The 20,425-nt window shown below is 38.9% G+C and overlaps 1 long non-coding RNA gene across 1 annotated transcript in view; it reads left to right on the top strand.

Moving 5' to 3' along the window:
- Window positions 1-19,303, top strand: part of LOC138357473 (uncharacterized) — a 172,736-nt gene extending 153,433 nt beyond the window's left edge. The window contains exon 3 of the long non-coding RNA XR_011225026.1: window positions 19,204-19,303. This is a non-coding gene — a long non-coding RNA (uncharacterized lncRNA). The remainder of the gene's footprint in view (window positions 1-19,203) is intronic.
- Window positions 19,304-20,425: the final 1,122 nt, after the last annotated feature.

The following is a 20,425-nucleotide window of genomic DNA, read 5'->3' as shown; positions in this document are numbered from 1 at the left end:
GGCGTCTTGTACATACCAGTTGCGTTGCTTCTGGGAGTATGGGTTCGAGTCACTTCTGGGGTGTGAGTTTTCAGTTATATATATATATATATATATATATATATATATATATATATATATATATATATATATATATATATATATATATATATATATATATATATAACTGAAAACTCACACCCCAGAATTGACTCGAACCCATACTGCCAGGAGTAACGCAACTGGTATGTACAGGGACGCCTTAATCCGCTTGACCATCACGACCGGACAAAAGGAAGTGATAGCCGAAACTATTTGAACCACTTCCCCGCCGGCACTCGGATGGTAATCTTGGGCATAGCATTTTATCAAATCACCTCATTCTTTGGGGCACACGTGAGGAACACAAATGCAAACAAACCTGAATGGTCCCCAGGACTATATACAACTGAAAACTCACACCCCAGAAGTGACTCGAACCCATACTGCCAGGAGCAACGCAACTGGTATGTACAGGGACGCCTTAATCCGCTTGTCCATCACGACCGGACAAAAGGAAGTGATAGCCGAAGCTATTTGAACCACTTCCCCGCCGGCACTCGGATGGTAATCTTGGGCATAGCATTTTATCAAATCACCTCATTCTTTGGGGCACACGTGAGGAACACAAATGCAAACAAGCCTGAATGGTCCCCAGGACTATATACAACTGAAAACTCACACCCCAGAAGTGACTCGAACCCATACTGCCAGGAGCAACGCAACTGGTATGTACAGGGACGCCTTAATCCGCTTGACCATCACGACCGGACAAAAGGAAGTGATAGCCGAAGCTATTTGAACCACTTCCCCGCCGGCACTCGGATGGTAATCTTGGGCATAGCATTTTATGAAATCACCTCATTCTTTAGGGCACACGTGAGGAACACAAATCCAATGTGGACAGGTCTCCAATGTGTTTCTGTGAATAATACAATTTCTCCCACCCTACCCATCAACATTGGTGTTCCCCAGGGCAGCATACTTGGCCCTCTCCTCCTTCTCATCTACATTAATGACCTTCCAAATGCCTCCCAACACCTCAAACCAATTCAATTTGCTGACGACACAACCTTCATTTACTCCAGTCCTGATCCCCTTGCTCTAAATGCCACAGTAAATACTGAGCTAAATAAAGTCCATCTGTGGCTAACTGCCAACAAACTCACCCTTAACATTAACAAAACTGTCCATATTCTGTTTGGCAATAAATCCTCTAATCAAATAAATCTCAAAATAAACAACACCCAAATTTGTAACAAATTAGATGGCAAATTCCTTGGCATTCTCATTGACCACAAGCTGAATTTCCAGGGACACATTCTAAACATATAAAAAACTGTGGGCATTCTTTCTAAGATCAGTTATTATGTACCACGCCCTGCCCTGGTGACTCTCTATTACTCCCTTATCTATCCATATCTCAACTATGGTATTTGTGCTTGGGGCTCTACTACCCAAAATCACTTACGTCCTCTAATTACTCAACACAAAGCTGCTATTAGGACAATATCCAATTCTGGCCCCAGGCATCACTCGGTACCCCTACTCAAATCTCTGAATATGTTAGACATTAAGTCACTGCACATTCTCTCATGTGTATTATACATATATAAAACGCTAAACTATAATGCCAATCCTGATCTCAAAAGCTTCATAGAAGGTTGTAACAGAACCCATGATCACCACACCAGAAATAAATACAGTTTTGATATTCCTAGAGTACGACTTAATCAAACCAGAAATGCTCTACAAATCAAGGGGACCAGAATGTGGAATGACCTTCCCAACCATGTTAAAGACTGTACCTCTCTCAACCAGTTTAAGTTAAAAACGAAGCTATACCTAATAAATTCCCTGTAACCTACCTTACCCCTCTGTTGTCAACCCATGTATGTTTTTTGTTTTTTTTTTGTTTTTCAAATCAACGCTGTTTGAATGTAATTTTCTGTAATAATTTGTAATTGTATTTGTGCGGCATTTTCAACAATGTTCCCCCCTCTTTTACCTCTATTTTTATTTGTACTCAACACATTTTATTCTTTTTACCCATTAGTTTTAAGCTTTAGTCATTAGTGTTTTTTCCTGCCCGAAATGCTTTGCGTAATAGTGGCTTTAGGCATTGTATGTACTAGCTCTATCTATAAAGCCAACAAACTTTGTAAAATCTCTTTATGTATGTACCTTTACCTAAATAAAAATTATTATTATTATTATTATAAATGCAAACAAGCCTGAATGGTCCCCAGGACTATATACAACTGAAAACTCACACCCCAGAAGTGACTCGAGCCCATACTGCCAGGAGCAACGCAACTGGTATGTACAAGGACGCCTTAATCCGCTTGACCATCACGACCAGACAAAAGGAAGTGATAGCTGAAGCTATTTGAACCACTTCCCCGCCGACACTCGGATGGTAATCTTAGGTAATCTATGGGTTCGAGTCACTTCTGGGGTGTGAGTTTTCAGTTGTATATAGTCCTGGGGACCATTCAGGCTTGTTTGCATTTGTGTTCCTCACGTGTGCCCCAAAGAATGAGGTGATTTGATAAAATGCTATGCCCAAGATTACCATCTGAGTGCCGGCGGGGAAGTGGTTCAAATAGCTTCGGCTATCACTTCCTTATTGTCCGGTCGTGATGGTCAAGCATGATTAAGGCGTCCCTGTACATACCAGTTGCGTTGCTCCTGGCAGTATGGGTTCGAGTCACTTCTGGGGTGTGAGTTTTCAGTTGTATATAGTCCTGGGGACCATTCAGGCTTGTTTGCATTTGTGTTCCTCACGTGTGCCCCAAAGAATGAGGTGATTTGATAAAATGCTATGCCCAAGATTCCCATCCGAGTGCCGGCGGGAAAGTGGTTCAAATAGCTTCGGCTATCACTTCCTTATTGTCCGGTCGTGATGGTCAAGCATGAGTAAGGCGTCCCTGTACATACCAGTTGCGTTGCTCCTGGCAGTATGGGTTCGAGTCACTTCTGGGGTGTGAGTTTTCAGTTGTATATAGTCCTGGGGACCATTCAGGCTTGTTTGCATTTGTGTTCCTCACGTGTGCCCCAAAGAATGAGGTGATTTGATAAAATGCTATGCCCAAGATTACCATCCGAGTGCCGGCGGGGAAGTTGTTCAAATAGCTTCGGCTGTCACTTCCTTATTGTCCGGTCGTGATGGTCAAGCGGATTAAGGCGTCCCTGTACATACCAGTTGCGTTGCTCCTGGCAGTATGGGTTCGAGTCACTTCTGGGGTGTGAGTTTTCAGTTGTATATAGTCCTGGGGACCATTCAGGCTTGTTTGCATTTGTGTTCCTCACGTGTGCCCCAAAGAATGAGGTGATTTGATAAAATGCTTTGCCCAAGATTACCATCCGAGTGCCGGCGGGGAAGTGGTTCAGATAGCTTCGGCTATCACTTCCTTATTGTCCAGTCATGATGGTCAAGCGGATTAAGGCGTCCCTGAACATACCAGTTGCGTTGCTCCTGGCAGTATGGGCTCGAGTCACTTCTGGGGTGTGAGTTTTCAGTTGTATATAGTCCTGGGGACCATTCAGGCTTGTTTGCATTTGTGTTCCTCACGTGTGCCCCAAAGAATGAGGTGATTTGATAAAATGCTATGCCCAAGATTACCATCCGAGTGCCGGCGGGGAAGTGGTTCAAATAGCTTCGGCTATCACTTCCTTATTGTCCGGTCGTGATGGTCAAGCATGATTAAGGCGTCCCTGTACATACCAGTTGCGTTGCTCCTGGCAGTATGGGTTCGAGTCACTTCTGGGGTGTGAGTTTTCAGTTGTATATAGTCTTGGGGACCATTTAGGCTTGTTTGCATTTGTGTTCCTCACGTGTGCCCCAAAGAATGAGGTGATTTCATAAAATGCTATGCCCAAGATTACCATCCGAGTGCCGGCAGGGAAGTGGTTCAAATAGCTTCGGCTATCACTTCCTTATTGTCCGGTCGTGATGGTCAAGCGGATTAAGGCGTCCCTGTACATACCAGTTGCGTTGCTCCTGGCAGTATGGGTTCGAGTCACTTCTGGGGTGTGAGTTTTCAGTTGTATATAGTCTTGGGGACCATTCAGGCTTGTTTGCATTTGTGTTCCTCACGTGTGCCCCAAAGAATGAGGTGATTTGATAAAATGCTATGCCCAAGATTACCATCCGAGTGCCGTCGGGGAAGTGGTTCAAATAGCTTCGGCTATCACTTCCTTATTGTCCGGTTGTGATGGTCAAGCGGATTAAGGCGTCCCTGTACATACCAGTTGCGTTGCTCCTGGCAGTATGGGTTCGAGTCACTTCTGGGGTGTGAGTTTTCAGTTGTATATAGTCCTGGGGACCATTTAGGCTTGTTTGCATTTGTGTTCCTCACGTGTGCCCCATAGAATGAGGTGATTTGATAAAATGCTATGCCCAAGATTACCATCCGAGTGCCGTCGGGGAAGTGGTTCAAATAGCTTCGGCTATCACTTCCTTATTGTCCGGTCGTGATGGTCAAGCGGATTAAGGCGTCCCTGTACATACCAGTTGCGTTGCTCCTGGCAGTATGGGTTCGACTCACTTCTGGGGTGTGAGTTTTCAGTTATATATATATATATATATATATATATATATATATATATATATATATATATATATATATATATATATATATATTATGTATATATATATATTTATATATATATATATATATATATATATATATATATATATATATATATATATATATATATATATATATGTACGACATATATATATATATTATTAAATATGACCGAAAAAGTAAGATTAATGATTCTAACACGAGTTTTCTCGATCTTTCGTACGTTTCTTTTCACTGTTGGTGGTAATTCAAAAATCAATTCTCCAAAATTCATTTTTATTTCTAGTCTGATGCGACACTTACATTTTCAAAGACTTTAGTTTACACATTGGCTTCTCCAATGGTTTCGTCGAAGACATCATAAGAAGGAAAGTGAAACGCCATGCAACCTCTGAAGAGACAACTAACACAACACCTATACCCCCTATTAGACTATTTTGCAGGAACTTCTTTTCCACAGCTCATAAAATGGAGGAAAGGGTCCTGAAAGATATTGTTAATTGGAACGTTATCGCTACAGACAAAAATCAGAGGATACAACTGACGATTTACTATAAAACCAGAAATACGGCCATCCTACTCATGAGAAACTCTGCAGACACAAAACAGAACGCTTTAAAAGAGACCAACGTCGTCTATGCCTTCAAATGCCCTCTTGGGGACTGAAGCTCCAAAAAACCCAGTATATAGGCAAGACAACAACATCTCTTTCTAGGCGTTTAACGATGCATAAGCAACAGGGCTCCATTAAGGAACATATAATCTCTTCCCACAACCAAACCATCGCCAGAGAAATCCTAGTAAACAACACAGAAATCATCGATAGATACAGCGATAGCAGGCGGCTTTACGTTTGCGAGGCACTACACATCAAGAAGTCAACACCAGCAATCAACAGCCAATTAATGCACAACTATATTCTACCCACCTCAAGACTCCGCTCCAATATAGAAGCATCAAGAAATATGGACCAATAGGCTTTCTACAATCACTTCTATTCAATACCCATTATTTCGTGTTCTGTATTGTGTTTAGGAATTTAATACCCTATTAATACCACCTTACCCTATCCACCTCACTCAAATGTAGATATAAACAAATCGAAGATGTGTAAGTTCTATTCAGTTGTGTATGTGTAAACTAAAGTCTTTGAAAATGTAATAAGTTTTACGAAACGCGCCCAAGTGTCGCGTCAGACTAGAAATAAAAATGAATTTTGGAGAATTGATTTTTGAATTACCACCAACAGTGAAAAGAAACGTACGAAAGATCGAGAAAATTCGTCTTAGAATTATTAATCTTACTTTTTCGGTCATATTTAATAATATATGTCTACAGGAAAGACTGCTACCAAAATATACTAATATAAATATATATATATATATATATATATATATATATATATATATATATATATATATATATATATATATATATATATATATATATATATATATATATGTCGTACCTAGTAGACAGAATGCACTTCTCAGCCTACTATGCAAGGCCCGATTTGCCTAATAAGCCAAGTTTTCCTGAATTAATTTATTTTCTCTAATTTTTTCTTATGAAATGATAAAGCTACCCATTTCATTATGTATAAGGTCAATTTTTTTTTATTGGAGTTAAAACTAACGTAGATATACAACCGAACCTAACCAACCCTACCTAACCTAACCTAACCTACCTCTATAGGTTAGGTTAGGTTATGTAGCTGAGAAAGCTAGGTTAGGTTAGGTTAGGTAGTCGAAAAACAATTAATTCATGAAAACTTGGCTTATTAGGCAAATCTGGCCTTGCATAGTAGGCTGAGAAGTGCGTTCTGGCTACTAGGTACGACATATATATATATATATATATATATATATATATATATATATATATATATATATATATATATATATATATATATATATATATATAAGGCACAACTCTCCTAAACACGAGAGTGAAGTATAGAACTTTAGAACACTTTCCCACTAGGAGACTCGAACCCTAGCCAGCACAGAAGCCTTCCAGCAACTGGTATAACAGGTACGCCTTAACCCGCTCCACCACCCGCTCAGACCCTTAAAAGAGATGGTAATTTCGGAGTATTTAAATACACCAAAGATCACCACCTCCCAAGAGCACTAGAGCAAGTGAGGGGTCATTTAGACGTTAATTTCATCAAGTCCCTGTTAATATGGGAAGACACAGTGTCTATGCTTAAGGCACAACTCTCCTAAACACGAGAGTGAAGTATAGAACTTTAGAACACTTTCCCACCAGGAGACTCGAACCCTAGCCAGCACAGAAGCCTTCCAGCAACTGGCATAACAGGTACGCCTTAACCCGCTCCACCACCCGCTCAGACCCTTAAAAGAGATGGTAATTTCGGAGTATTTAAATACACCAAAGATCACCACCTCCCAAGAGCACTAGAGCAAGTGAGGGGTCATTTAGACGTTAATTTCATCAAGTCCCTGTTAATATGGGAAGACACAGTGTCTATGCTTAAGGCACAACTCTCCTAAACACGAGAGTGAAGTATAGAACTTTAGAACACTTTCCCACCAGGAGACTCGAACCCTAGCCAGCACAGAAGCCTTCCAGCAACTGGCATAACAGGTACGCCTTAACCCGCTCCACCACCCGCTCAGACCCTTAAAAGAGATGGTAATTTCGGAGTATTTAAATACACCAAAGATCACCACCTACCAAGAGCACTAGAGCAAGTGAGGGGTCATTTAGACGTTAATTTCATCAAGTCCCTGTTAATATGGGAAGACACAGTGTCTATGCTTAAGGCACAACTCTCCTAAACACTAGAGTGAAGTATAGAACTTTAGAACACTTTCCCACCAGGAGACTCGAACCCTAGCCAGCACAGAAGCCTTCCAGCAACTGGCATAACAGGTACGCCTTAACCCGCTCCACCACCCGCTCAGACCCTTAAAAGAGATGGTAATTTCGGAGTATTTAAATACACCAAAGATCACCACCTCCCAAGAGCACTAGAGCAAGTGAGGGGTCATTTAGACGTTAATTTCATCAAGTCCCTGTTAATATGGGAAGACACAGTGTCTATGCTTAAGGCACAACTCTCCTAAACACGAGAGTGAAGTATAGAACTTTAGAACACTTTCCCACTAGGAGACTCGAACCCTAGCCAGCACAGAAGCCTTCCAGCAACTGGCATAACAGGTACGCCTTAACCCGCTCAGACCCTTAAAAGAGATGGTAATTTCGGAGTATTTAAATACACCAAAGATCACCACCTCCCAAGAGCACTAGAGCAAGTGAGGGGTCATTTAGACGTTAATTTCATCAAGTCCCTGTTAATATGGGAAGACACAGTGTCTATGCTTAAGGCACAACTCTCCTAAACACGAGAGTGAAGTATAGAACTTTAGAACACTTTCCCACCAGGAGACTCGAACCCTAGCCAGCACAGAAGCCTTCCAGCAACTGGCATAACAGGTACGCCTTAACCCGCTCCACCACCCGCTCAGACCCTTAAAAGAGATGGTAATTTCGGAGTATTTAAATACACCAAAGATCACCACCTCCCAAGAGCACTAGAGCAAGTGAGGGGTCATTTAGACGTTAATTTCATCAAGTCCCTGTTAATATGGGAAGACACAGTGTCTATGCTTAAGGCACAACTCTCCTAAACACGAGAGTGAAGTATAGAACTTTAGAACACTTTCCCACCAGGAGACTCGAACCCTAGCCAGCACAGAAGCCTTCCAGCAACTGGCATAACAGGTACGCCTTAACCCGCTCCACCACCCGCTCAGACCCTTAAAAGAGATGGTAATTTCGGAGTATTTAAATACACCAAAGATCACCACCTCCCAAGAGCACTAGAGCAAGTGAGTGCTCTTGGTGTATTTAAATACTCCGAAATTACCATCTCTTTTAAGGGTCTGAGCGGGTGGTGGAGCGGGTTAAGGCGTACCTGTTATGCCAGTTGCTGGAAGGCTTCTGTGCTGGCTAGGGTTCGAGTCTCCTGGTGGGAAAGTGTTCTAAAGTTCTATACTTCACTCTCGTGTTTAGGAGAGTTGTGCCTTAAGCATAGACACTGTGTCTTCCCATATTAACAGGGACTTGATGAAATTAACGTCTAAATGACCCCTCACTTGCTCTAGTGCTCTTGGGAGGTGGTGATCTTTGGTGTATTTAAATACTCCGAAATTACCATCTCTTTTAAGGGTCTGAGCGGGTGGTGGAGCGGGTTAAGGCGTACCTGTTATGCCAGTTGCTGGAAGGCTTCTGTGCTGGCTAGGGTTTGAGTCTCCTGGTGGGAAAGTGTTCTAAAGTTCTATATATATATATATATATATATATATATATATATATATATATATATATATATATATATATATATATATATATATATATATATATATATGTCATACCTAGTAGCCAGAACGCACTTTTCAGCCTCCTATGCAAGGCCCAATTTGCCTAATAAGCCAAGTTTTCCTGAATTAATATATTTTGTCTAATTTTTTCTTACGAAATGATAAAGCTACCCATTTCATTATGTATGAGGTCAATTTTTTTTATTGGAATTAAAATTAACGTAGATATATGACCGAACCTAACCAACCCTACCTAACCTAACCTAACCTTTCTTTATAGGTTAGGTAGCCGAAAAAGTTAGGTTAGGTTAGGTAGTCGAAAAACAATTATTTCATGAAAACTTGGCTTATTAGGCAAATCGGGCCTTGCATAGTAGGCTCAGAAGTACGTTCTGGCTATTAGGTACGACATATATATATATATATATATATATATATATATATATATATATATATATATATATATATATATATATATATATATATATATATATATAACTGAAAACTCACACCCCAGAAGTGACTCGAACCCATACTCCCAGAAGCAACGCAACTGGTATGTACAAGACGCCTTAATCCACTTGACATATATGACAATCCATATATATATATATATGTCAAGTGGATTAAGGCGTCTTGTACATACCAGTTGCGTTGCTTCTGGGAGTATGGGTTCGAGTCACTTCTGGGGTGTGAGTTTTCAGTTGCATATTGTCCTGGGGACCATTCAGGCTTGTTCGCATATATATATATATATATATATATATATATATATATATATATATATATATATATATATATATATATATATATATATATATATATATATATATATATATATATATATATATATATGTCGTACCTAGTAGCCAGAACTCACTTCTCAGCCTACTATTCAAGGCCCGATTTGCCTAATAAGCCAAGTTTTCCTGAATTAATATATTTACTATAATTTTTTTCTTATGAAATGATAAAGCAACCCTTTTCTCTATGTATGAGGTCATTTTTTTTTTATTGGAGTTAAAATTAACGTAGATATATGACCGAACCTAACCAACCCTACCTAACCTAACCTAACCTATATTTATAGGTAAGGTTAGGTTAGGTAGCCAAAAAAAGCTAGGTTAGGTTAGGTTAGGTAGGTTAGGTAGATGAAAAAACATTAATTCATGAAAACTTGGCTTATTAGGCAAATCGGCCCTTGAATAGTAGGCTGAGAAGTGCGTTCTGGCTATTAGGTACGACATATATATATATATAATATATATAATATATATATATATATATATATATATATATATATATATATATATATATATTATATACATATATATATATATATATATATATATATATATATGCACAACTCTCCTAAACACGAGAGTTAAGTATACAACTTTAGAACACTTTCCCACCAGGAGACTCGAACCCTAGCCAGCACAGAAGCCTTCCAGCAACTGGCATAACAGGTACGCCTTAACCCTCTCCACCACCTGCTCAGACCCTTAAAAGAGATGGTAATTTCGGAGTATTTAAATACCCCAAAGATCAACACCTCCCAAGAGCACCAGAGCAAGTGAGGGGTCATTTAGACGTTAATTTCATCAAGTCCCTGTTAATATGGGAAGACACAGTGTCTCTGCTTAATGCACAACTCTCCTAAACACGAGAGTTAAGTATACAACTTTAGAACACTTTCCCACCAGGAGACTCGAACCCTAGCCAGCACAGAAGCCTTCCAGCAACTGGCATAACAGGTACGCCTTAACCCTCTCCACCACCTGCTCAGACCCTTAAAAGAGATGGTAATTTCGGAGTATTTAAATACCCCAAAGATCAACACCTCCCAAGAGCACCAGAGCAAGTGAGGGGTCATTTAGACGTTAATTTCATCAAGTCCCTGTTAATATGGGAAGACACAGTGTCTCTGCTTAATGCACAACTCTCCTAAACACGAGAGTTAAGTATACAACTTTAGAACACTTTCCCACCAGGAGACTCGAACCCTAGCCAGCACAGAAGCCTTCCAGCAACTGGCATAACAGGTACGCCTTAACCCTCTCCACCACCTGCTCAGACCCTTAAAAGAGATGGTAATTTCGGAGTATTTAAATACCCCAAAGATCAACACCTCCCAAGAGCACCAGAGCAAGTGAGGGGTCATTTAGACGTTAATTTCATCAAGTCCCTGTTAATATGGGAAGACACAGTGTCTGCTTAATGCACAACTCTCCTAAACACGAGAGTTAAGTATACAACTTTAGAACACTTTCCCACCAGGAGACTCGAACCCTAGCCAGCACAGAAGCCTTCCAGCAACTGGCATAACAGGTACGCCTTAACCCTCTCCACCACCTGCTCAGACCCTTAAAAGAGATGGTAATTTCGGAGTATTTAAATACCCCAAAGATCAACACCTCCCAAGAGCACCAGAGCAAGTGAGGGGTAATTTAGACGTTAATTTCATCAAGTCCCTGTTAATATGGGAAGACACAGTGTCTCTGCTTAATGCACAACTCTCCTAAACACGAGAGTTAAGTATACAACTTTAGAACACTTTCCCACCAGGAGACTCGAACCCTAGCCAGCACAGAAGCCTTCCAGCAACTGGCATAACAGGTACGCCTTAACCCTCTCCACCACCTGCTCAGACCCTTAAAAGAGATGGTAATTTCGGAGTATTTAAATACCCCAAAGATCAACACCTCCCAAGAGCACCAGAGCAAGTGAGGGGTCATTTAGACGTTAATTTCATCAAGTCCCTGTTAATATGGGAAGACACAGTGTCTCTGCTTAATGCAGAGACACTGTCTTCCCATATTAACAGGGACTTGATGAAATTAACGTCTAAATGACCCCTCACTTGCTCTGGTGCTCTTGGGAGGTGTTGATCTTTGGGGTATTTAAATACTCCGAAATTACCATCTCTTTTAAGGGTCTGAGCAGGTGGTGGAGAGGGTTAAGGCGTACCTGTTATGCCAGTTGCTGGAAGGCTTCTGTGCTGGCTAGGGTTCGAGTCTCCTGGTGGGAAAGTGTTCTAAAGTTGTATACTTAACTCTCGTGTTTAGGAGAGTTGTGCATTAAGCAGAGACACTGTGTCTTCCCATATTAACAGGGACTTGATGAAATTAACGTCTAAATGACCCCTCACTTGCTCTGGTGCTCTTGGGAGGTGTTGATCTTTGGGGTATTTAAATACTCCGAAATTACCATCTCTTTTAAGGGTCTGAGCAGGTGGTGGAGAGGGTTAAGGCGTACCTGTTATGCCAGTTGCTGGAAGGCTTCTGTGCTGGCTAGGGTTCGAGTCTCCTGGTGGGAAAGTGTTCTAAAGTTGTATACTTAACTCTCGTGTTTAGGAGAGTTGTGCATTAAGCAGAGACACTGTGTCTTCCCATATTAACAGGGACTTGATGAAATTAACGTCTAAATGACCCCTCACTTGCTCTGGTGCTCTTGGGAGGTGTTGATCTTTGGGGTATTTAAATACTCCGAAATTACCATCTCTTTTAAGGGTCTGAGCAGGTGGTGGAGAGGGTTAAGGCGTACCTGTTATGCCAGTTGCTGGAAGGCTTCTGTGCTGGCTAGGGTTCGAGTCTCCTGGTGGGAAAGTGTTCTAAAGTTGTATACTTAACTCTCGTGTTTAGGAGAGTTGTGCATTAAGCAGAGACACTGTGTCTTCCCATATTAACAGGGACTTGATGAAATTAACGTCTAAATGACCCCTCACTTGCTCTGGTGCTCTTGGGAGGTGTTGATCTTTGGGGTATTTAAATACTCCGAAATTACCATCTCTTTTAAGGGTCTGAGCAGGTGGTGGAGAGGGTTAAGGCGTACCTGTTATGCCAGTTGCTGGAAGGCTTCTGTGCTGGCTAGGGTTCGAGTCTCCTGGTGGGAAAGTGTTCTAAAGTTGTATACTTAACTCTCGTGTTTAGGAGAGTTGTGCATTAAGCAGAGACACTGTGTCTTCCCATATTAACAGGGACTTGATGAAATTAACGTCTAAATGACCCCTCACTTGCTCTGGTGCTCTTGGGAGGTGTTGATCTTTGGGGTATTTAAATACTCCGAAATTACCATCTCTTTTAAGGGTCTGAGCAGGTGGTGGAGAGGGTTAAGGCGTACCTGTTATGCCAGTTGCTGGAAGGCTTCTGTGCTGGCTAGGGTTCGAGTCTCCTGGTGGGAAAGTGTTCTAAAGTTGTATACTTAACTCTCGTGTTTAGGAGAGTTGTGCATTAAGCAGAGACACTGTGTCTTCCCATATTAACAGGGACTTGATGAAATTAACGTCTAAATGACCCCTCACTTGCTCTGGTGCTCTTGGGAGGTGTTGATCTTTGGGGTATTTAAATACTCCGAAATTACCATCTCTTTTAAGGGTCTGAGCAGGTGGTGGAGAGGGTTAAGGCGTACCTGTTATGCCAGTTGCTGGAAGGCTTCTGTGCTGGCTAGGGTTCGAGTCTCCTGGTGGGAAAGTGTTCTAAAGTTGTATACTTAACTCTCGTGTTTAGGAGAGTTGTGCATTAAGCAGAGACACTGTGTCTTCCCATATTAACAGGGACTTGATGAAATTAACGTCTAAATGACCCCTCACTTGCTCTGGTGCTCTTGGGAGGTGTTGATCTTTGGGGTATTTAAATACTCCGAAATTACCATCTCTTTTAAGGGTCTGAGCAGGTGGTGGAGAGGGTTAAGGCGTACCTGTTATGCCAGTTGCTGGAAGGCTTCTGTGCTGGCTAGGGTTCGAGTCTCCTGGTGGGAAAGTGTTCTAAAGTTGTATACTTAACTCTCGTGTTTAGGAGAGTTGTGCATTAAGCAGAGACACTGTGTCTTCCCATATTAACAGGGACTTGATGAAATTAACGTCTAAATGACCCCTCACTTGCTCTGGTGCTCTTGGGAGGTGTTGATCTTTGGGGTATTTAAATACTCCGAAATTACCATCTCTTTTAAGGGTCTGAGCAGGTGGTGGAGAGGGTTAAGGCGTACCTGTTATGCCAGTTGCTGGAAGGCTTCTGTGCTGGCTAGGGTTCGAGTCTCCTGGTGGGAAAGTGTTCTAAAGTTATATATATATATATATATATATATATATATATATATATATATATATATATATATATATGTCGTACCTAGTAGCCAGAACTCACTTCTCAGCCTACTATGCAAGGCCCGATTTGCCTAATAAGCCAAGTTTTCCTGAATTAATATATTTTCTCTAATTTTTTTCTTATGAAATGGTAAAGCTACCCATTTCATTATGTATGAAGTCAATTTTTTTTTATTGGAGTTAAAATTAACGTAGATATATGACCGAACCTAACCAACCCTACCTAACCTATCTTTATAGGTTACGTTAGGTTAGGTAGCTGAAAAAGTTAGGTTAGGTAGTCGAAAAACAATTAATTCATGAAAACTTGGCTTATTAGGCAAATCGGGCCTTGCATAGTAGGCTGAGAAGTGCGTTCTGGCTACTAGGTCCGATATATATATATATATATATATATATATATATATATATATATATATATATATATATATATATATATATATATATATATATATATAATGTATAAGAAATAGGAGGTCCCAAGATGCTGCCCTGTGGCACCCCCTACTGTCAATGGTAGAGTAGGGGGAGGCTATTTATTTATTTATTTATATACAAGAAGGTACATTGGGGGTTAACAGAGAATACAGAAATTAAATTGAATTTACATTCTTGTAAAGCCACTAGCACGCATAGCGTTTCGGGCAAGTCCTTAAACTAACAGAAATTTTTTACATAAATTAACAGTAAAATTGATAAAAAATGTTTACAGGTACTTTACAGATTTACTTTACCTGTACAGATAATTTTAAGTAGAAGAATTACAGTAAAATTAACAAAAAAATGTTTACAGGTACATTGAAGAAATTTGACACAAAAGCAGATTAGAATAACAACAATACACAATAATAAATAATTAATAAATAAATGTTTATTCAGGTAAGGTACATACATACAACAGATTTTACAAAAATTTCTAGATTTATAGATAGGGCTAGTACATACAATGCCTAAAGCCACTATTACGCAAAGCGTTTCGGGAAGGAAAAACATTAAAGACTATAACTTAATACAAGTTGAGTTTAAAGTATAGAATGTGTTGAGAACAAATTAAAATAAAGATAAAAAAGGGGGGTAACATGACTGAAAAAGCAGCACAAATACAATTAGAACGACAAACAGCGTTGTTTAAAAAAACAGACATGGGTTGACAATATAGGGGTAAGGTAGTTACAGGGAATTTATGAGGTAGTGCTTCGCTTTTATCTTAATCTGGTTGAGAGAGATACAGTCTTTAACATGATTGGGAAGGTCATTCCACATTCTGAGTCCCTTGATTTGTAGAGCATTTCTAGTTTGATTAAGTCGTACTCTTGGAATATCAAAACTGTATTTGTTTCTGGTGTGGTGCTCATGGGTTCTGTTACAACCTTCAATGAAGCTTTTGAGGTCAGGATTGGCATTACAGTTCAGCGTTTTATATATGTATAATACATATGAGAGAATGTGCAGTGACTTAATATCTAACATATTCAGAGATTTGAGTAGGGGTACCGAGTGATGTCTGGGGCCAGAGTTGGATATTATCGTAATAGCAGCTTTGTGTTGAGTAATTAGAGGACGTAAATGATTTTGGGTAGTAGAACCCCAAGCACAAATACCATAGTTGAGATATGGATAGATGAGGGAGTAATAGAGCGTCACCAGGGCAGGGCGGGGAACATAATATCTGATCTTAGAAAGAATGGCAACAGTTTTTGAAACTTTTTTTGATATATTTAGAATGTGTCCCTGGAAATTCAGCTTATGGTCAATGAGAACGCCTAGGAATTTGCCATCTATTTTGTTACAAATTTGGGTATTGTTTATTCTGAGATTTATTTGATTAGAGGATTTATTGCCAAACAGAATATAGAAAGTTTTGTCAAGGTTAAGGGTGAGTTTGTTGTCAGGTAGCCAAAGATGGACTTTATTTAACTCAGTATTTACTGTGGCATTTAGAGCAAGGGGGTCAGGACTGGAGTAAATGAAGGTTGTGTCGTCAGCAAATAGAATTGGTTTGAGGTGTTGGGAGGGATTTGGAAGGTCATTAATGTAGATGAGAAAGAGGAGAGGGCCAAGTATGCTGCCCTGAGGAACACCAATGTTGATGGGTAGGGTGGGAGAAATTTAATTATTCACAGAAACATACTGGAGCCTGTCAGTAAGGTAAGATTTGAGGTATTGCAGGGAGCGTCCTCTGACTCCATAATGATGTAATTTAAGAAGAAGGTGTTGGTGGTTGACAGTGTTAAAAGCCTTATGCAGGTCCACAAATAGCCCAACAGGGAACTCATTTTTATCAAGAGCTGCATGAATCAAGTTAATCATACTAATAAGTGCATCGTTAGTGCTTTTTTGGGTCTGAAGCCGTATTGACAAGAGCTAAGTATATTGTGTTTGGCTAGATAAGAGTAAATCTGCTTGTAGATTAGTTTTTCAAATATTTTTGACAAGTTAGGCAGGATTGATATAGGTCTGTAGTTGTTAACATCAGTGAGATCACCACATTTGTGGACAGGGGTTACTCTCGCTTTTTTTAGAATATCTGGAAAGATTTGGAGTTCAAGTGACTTGTTGAAGAGCAGTGCAATAGCAGAGGCTAAAAATCTGGAGGCTTTTTTGTAAATTAAAGTTGGTATCTCCTCAAGGGCACTAGACTTGGTTTTAAGGGAAAGGATTATCTCATTAACGTCAGTGGAATTTGTAGGCTTTAGGTACAGAGGCTGTGGATAGTTACCTGTAAGATAGTCCTTAACATCAGTACTGGAAGATGGAATATATAATAATAATAATAATAATAATTTTTATTTAGGTAAGGTACATCATAAAGAGATTTACAAAGTTTGTTGGCTTTATAGATAGAGCTAGTACATACAATGCCTAAAGCCACTATTACGCAAAGCGTTTCGGGCAGGAAAAACATTAATGACTACAGCTTAAAACTAATGGGTAAAAAGAAAAGATGTGATGAGTACATATAAAAAATAGAGGTAAAAGAGGGGGGAACATTGTTGAAAAAGCAGCACAAATACAATTACAAATTATTACAGAAAATTACATTCAAACAGCGTTGATTTGAAAAACAAAAAAACAAAAAACATACATGGGTTGACAACAGGGGGGTAAGGTGGGTTACATGGAATTTATTAGGTATAGCTTCGTTTTTAACTTAAACTGGTTGAGAGAGGTACAGTCTTTAACATGGTTGGGAAGGTCATTCCACATTCTGGGCCCCTTGATTTGTAGAGCATTTCTGGTTTGATTTAGTCGTACTCTAGGAATATCAAAACTGTATTTATTTCTGGTGTGGTGCTCATGGGTTCTGTTACAACCTTCTATGAAGCTTTTGAGATCAGGATTGGCATTATAGTTTAGCGTTGAATATCATTTGCAAGGGATGACCCAATGGAAGAGAAGAAACTATTGAACTCAATAGCAGAATCAGAGGCTGAAAGCTGACCACGTTATTGGACAGGACTGTTGGTTTGTTATTTAAAATCTTCTTTGATCCCAATATTTGTGAAATTGTGCTCCAAGTTTTTTTAATGTTGCTCTTTATTTGGGTAAATTTATCTTCGTAGTATTTAGTTTTGGCTCGACTAATTATTTTAGATAGCAATAACGAGTAATTCTTAGAGAATTCTTTGGAGACGGTTCCTAACCTATACTTCTTCTCAAGGTCATGTTTTTTATTAATGGATAATTTTTTAATATTTTTATTAATAACAATACACAATAATAACAATACGCAATAATAACAATACACAATAATGAAACAAGGATTGTATACTAGGTACATGAGGATAACATTTCAGGGTTATACGTTGGTTCACTGAAGCATAATATGAGGATCGTTTCAAGGAAAAATCTCAAGGAATAATGCAGTAGAATATGCACTCAATACAACAACCATGATATCAGATGATTACTAAGATTACAGTGGTAAAGTAATATGGCTTAGGTACAAATGTTGGGGGATTAGGTAGCACTAGATACAGTGTGAACATAAAGTACTAGGTAGAAAACTATGAAGATGAAATTAGGTACTTTTTTGTTATATTTTTGAATAAGGCAAAAGTTGGACTTTTGTCCAAAGGTTGGAGTTATGCTATTGATGAGTACATATTAGTTCCTGTCACTTAGATAGGAACGAATATAGTCCAAAGCAAGGCCTTGAATACCATAGTGGTGAAGTTTAAATAAGAGGTAATTATGGTTTATAGTATCAAAGGCTTTTCTCAAGTCAATGAAGAGGCCAATTGAGAACTCATTTTTGTCAAGGGCAGTGTAGATTATATCAGTCTAATGATGGCATCATTGATACTCATTTGGAAACAAAAGCCAAACTGGCAGGGACTTAGTATATAGATTTTACGAAGTAGGAATAGAGCTGTTTAAAAAAAAAACAATTGTTGAAAGTATAGGTAAATGTGATATTATTCTGTAATTGTCAGTTGTCTCGCCTCCTTTATGAACTGGCACCACTCTTGCTTTTTTAAGGATATCAGGAAAAGTAGGATACTAGAGATTTGTTGAATAGCAGAGGAATGGGTGTTGCAAGAACAGGGGCAGCACTCTTATATATTATAGATGGTATTTTATTAATGTTCCAAGCTTTGGTTTTAAGTAATTGAATTATGGATATAATGTCTGTCAGGAAGACTGGTAAAAGGAATAGAGAGTTAGCTACCTATGAGATATGTAGTATATTGTGTTTGGGTCTCTGGAATTTTCCTGGCAAGGTTTGCACCAATTGATGAAAAGAAGCTATTGGAATTAGTTGCAATATCTAAGTCTGTTGCAAGTGTGTAACCGTCTTTGGAGAGTTTTATCTGCTTGGTATGTGATTGTTGTTTAGACCCTAGGATGTTAGAGATGGCTTTCCATGTAATGTTCATATTTCATTTTGCTTCTTTAAATCTATTCTCATAAAAGGAAGCTTTGGCTCCTTGTATTATATTGGTAAGCATTGATGGGTATGCTACTTGTGAGCCAGGGGTTGTTTAATCTTTTGACAGTTTATTTGCTTAGGGAGGAGAAGACTCAAGATGATTCAAAATGCTCAGAATACTCTCACAAATTTATATCAATCTAATATTTAGGAATCTTATATAATAAAAATGTATGAGTACAAGTTCTCCTTCTTTCCCTTCAACAGGTCTTCCTCACTGGGCCTGCTTGGCTTTTGTGTTACTGGGAGGGTGCCATCACCGTTTACCTTTCAAGACTGACTCATGCTGGCACTGCATTTGTTGACCTCTTCACAGTAAACACACAGTCCTTCTCCATATGGTGATTGTCCAGGGCAAGCAGGGTGTGGCCGCCATCTTGGAAACAGGAGGATGGAGAAGCAGGGTCTTCTAATTTCTTCAAAGCAAAAGAATCTTCTGTCTTCCCAGACTTATGGCAGCTTCTGCCGGCCTTGCATTCTTGTTCCTACATGGCCCTTGGGCCTTTTATATTTATTTTACATAATAAAACAACTATTAATACCCATGTGTTTTTTAACAAGAGATCCATGACCTTTAAGCGCTAATTGTATTAACTAATGTACATATTGTAACCTTTAAATATCTAATAAAAGACAACAAAACACAAAAGGAAGAGGGTGGTAGGAGAAAAGCACACAGAAACTGTATTCAAGGGGACATAAACATTCCCTCTATTGCATTATGTGTGATTTCCTCTGAGGATATATATATATATATATATATATATATATATATATATATATATATATATATATATATATATATATATATATATATATATATATATATGCAACAGTGATCACAAAAACACTGATCCAAGTATGAAGAAAAACCCCATTTGAAAAATAGAGAATGCTTAACACGTTTCCGGCTAATTCGCCTTCATCAGAACAAAGTAGACTAACTTTGGAATAATCCAAAGTAGGATTCTACTTTGCTCTGATGAAGGCTAATTAGACAAAAACGCATTAGGTATTCTCTATTTTTCAAATGTGGTTTTCCCGCATATATATATATATATATATATATATATATATATATATATATATATATATATATATATATATATATATATATATATATATATATATATATATATATATATATATATATATATATATTTATATATATATATATTATTAAATATGACCGAAAAAGTAAGATTAATAATTCTAACACGAATTTTCTCAATCTTTCGTACATTACGCTTCACTGTTGGAGGTAAATCAAAAATCAATTCTCCAAAATTCATTTTTATTTCTAGTCTGATGCGACACGGGCGCGTTTCGTAAAACTTATTACATTTTCAAAGACTTTAGTACACAAATACACAACTGATTAGAACTTACGTATCTCCGATTTTATATCTACATTTGAGTGAGGTGGGTG

This window comes from Procambarus clarkii, chromosome 78 (genome assembly GCF_040958095.1).
Source record: "Procambarus clarkii isolate CNS0578487 chromosome 78, FALCON_Pclarkii_2.0, whole genome shotgun sequence".
NCBI lineage: Eukaryota > Metazoa > Arthropoda > Malacostraca > Decapoda > Cambaridae > Procambarus > Procambarus clarkii.
The sequence above is the reverse complement of the archived record's forward strand: the minus strand, read 5'-3'. Positions and strand labels throughout refer to the sequence as shown.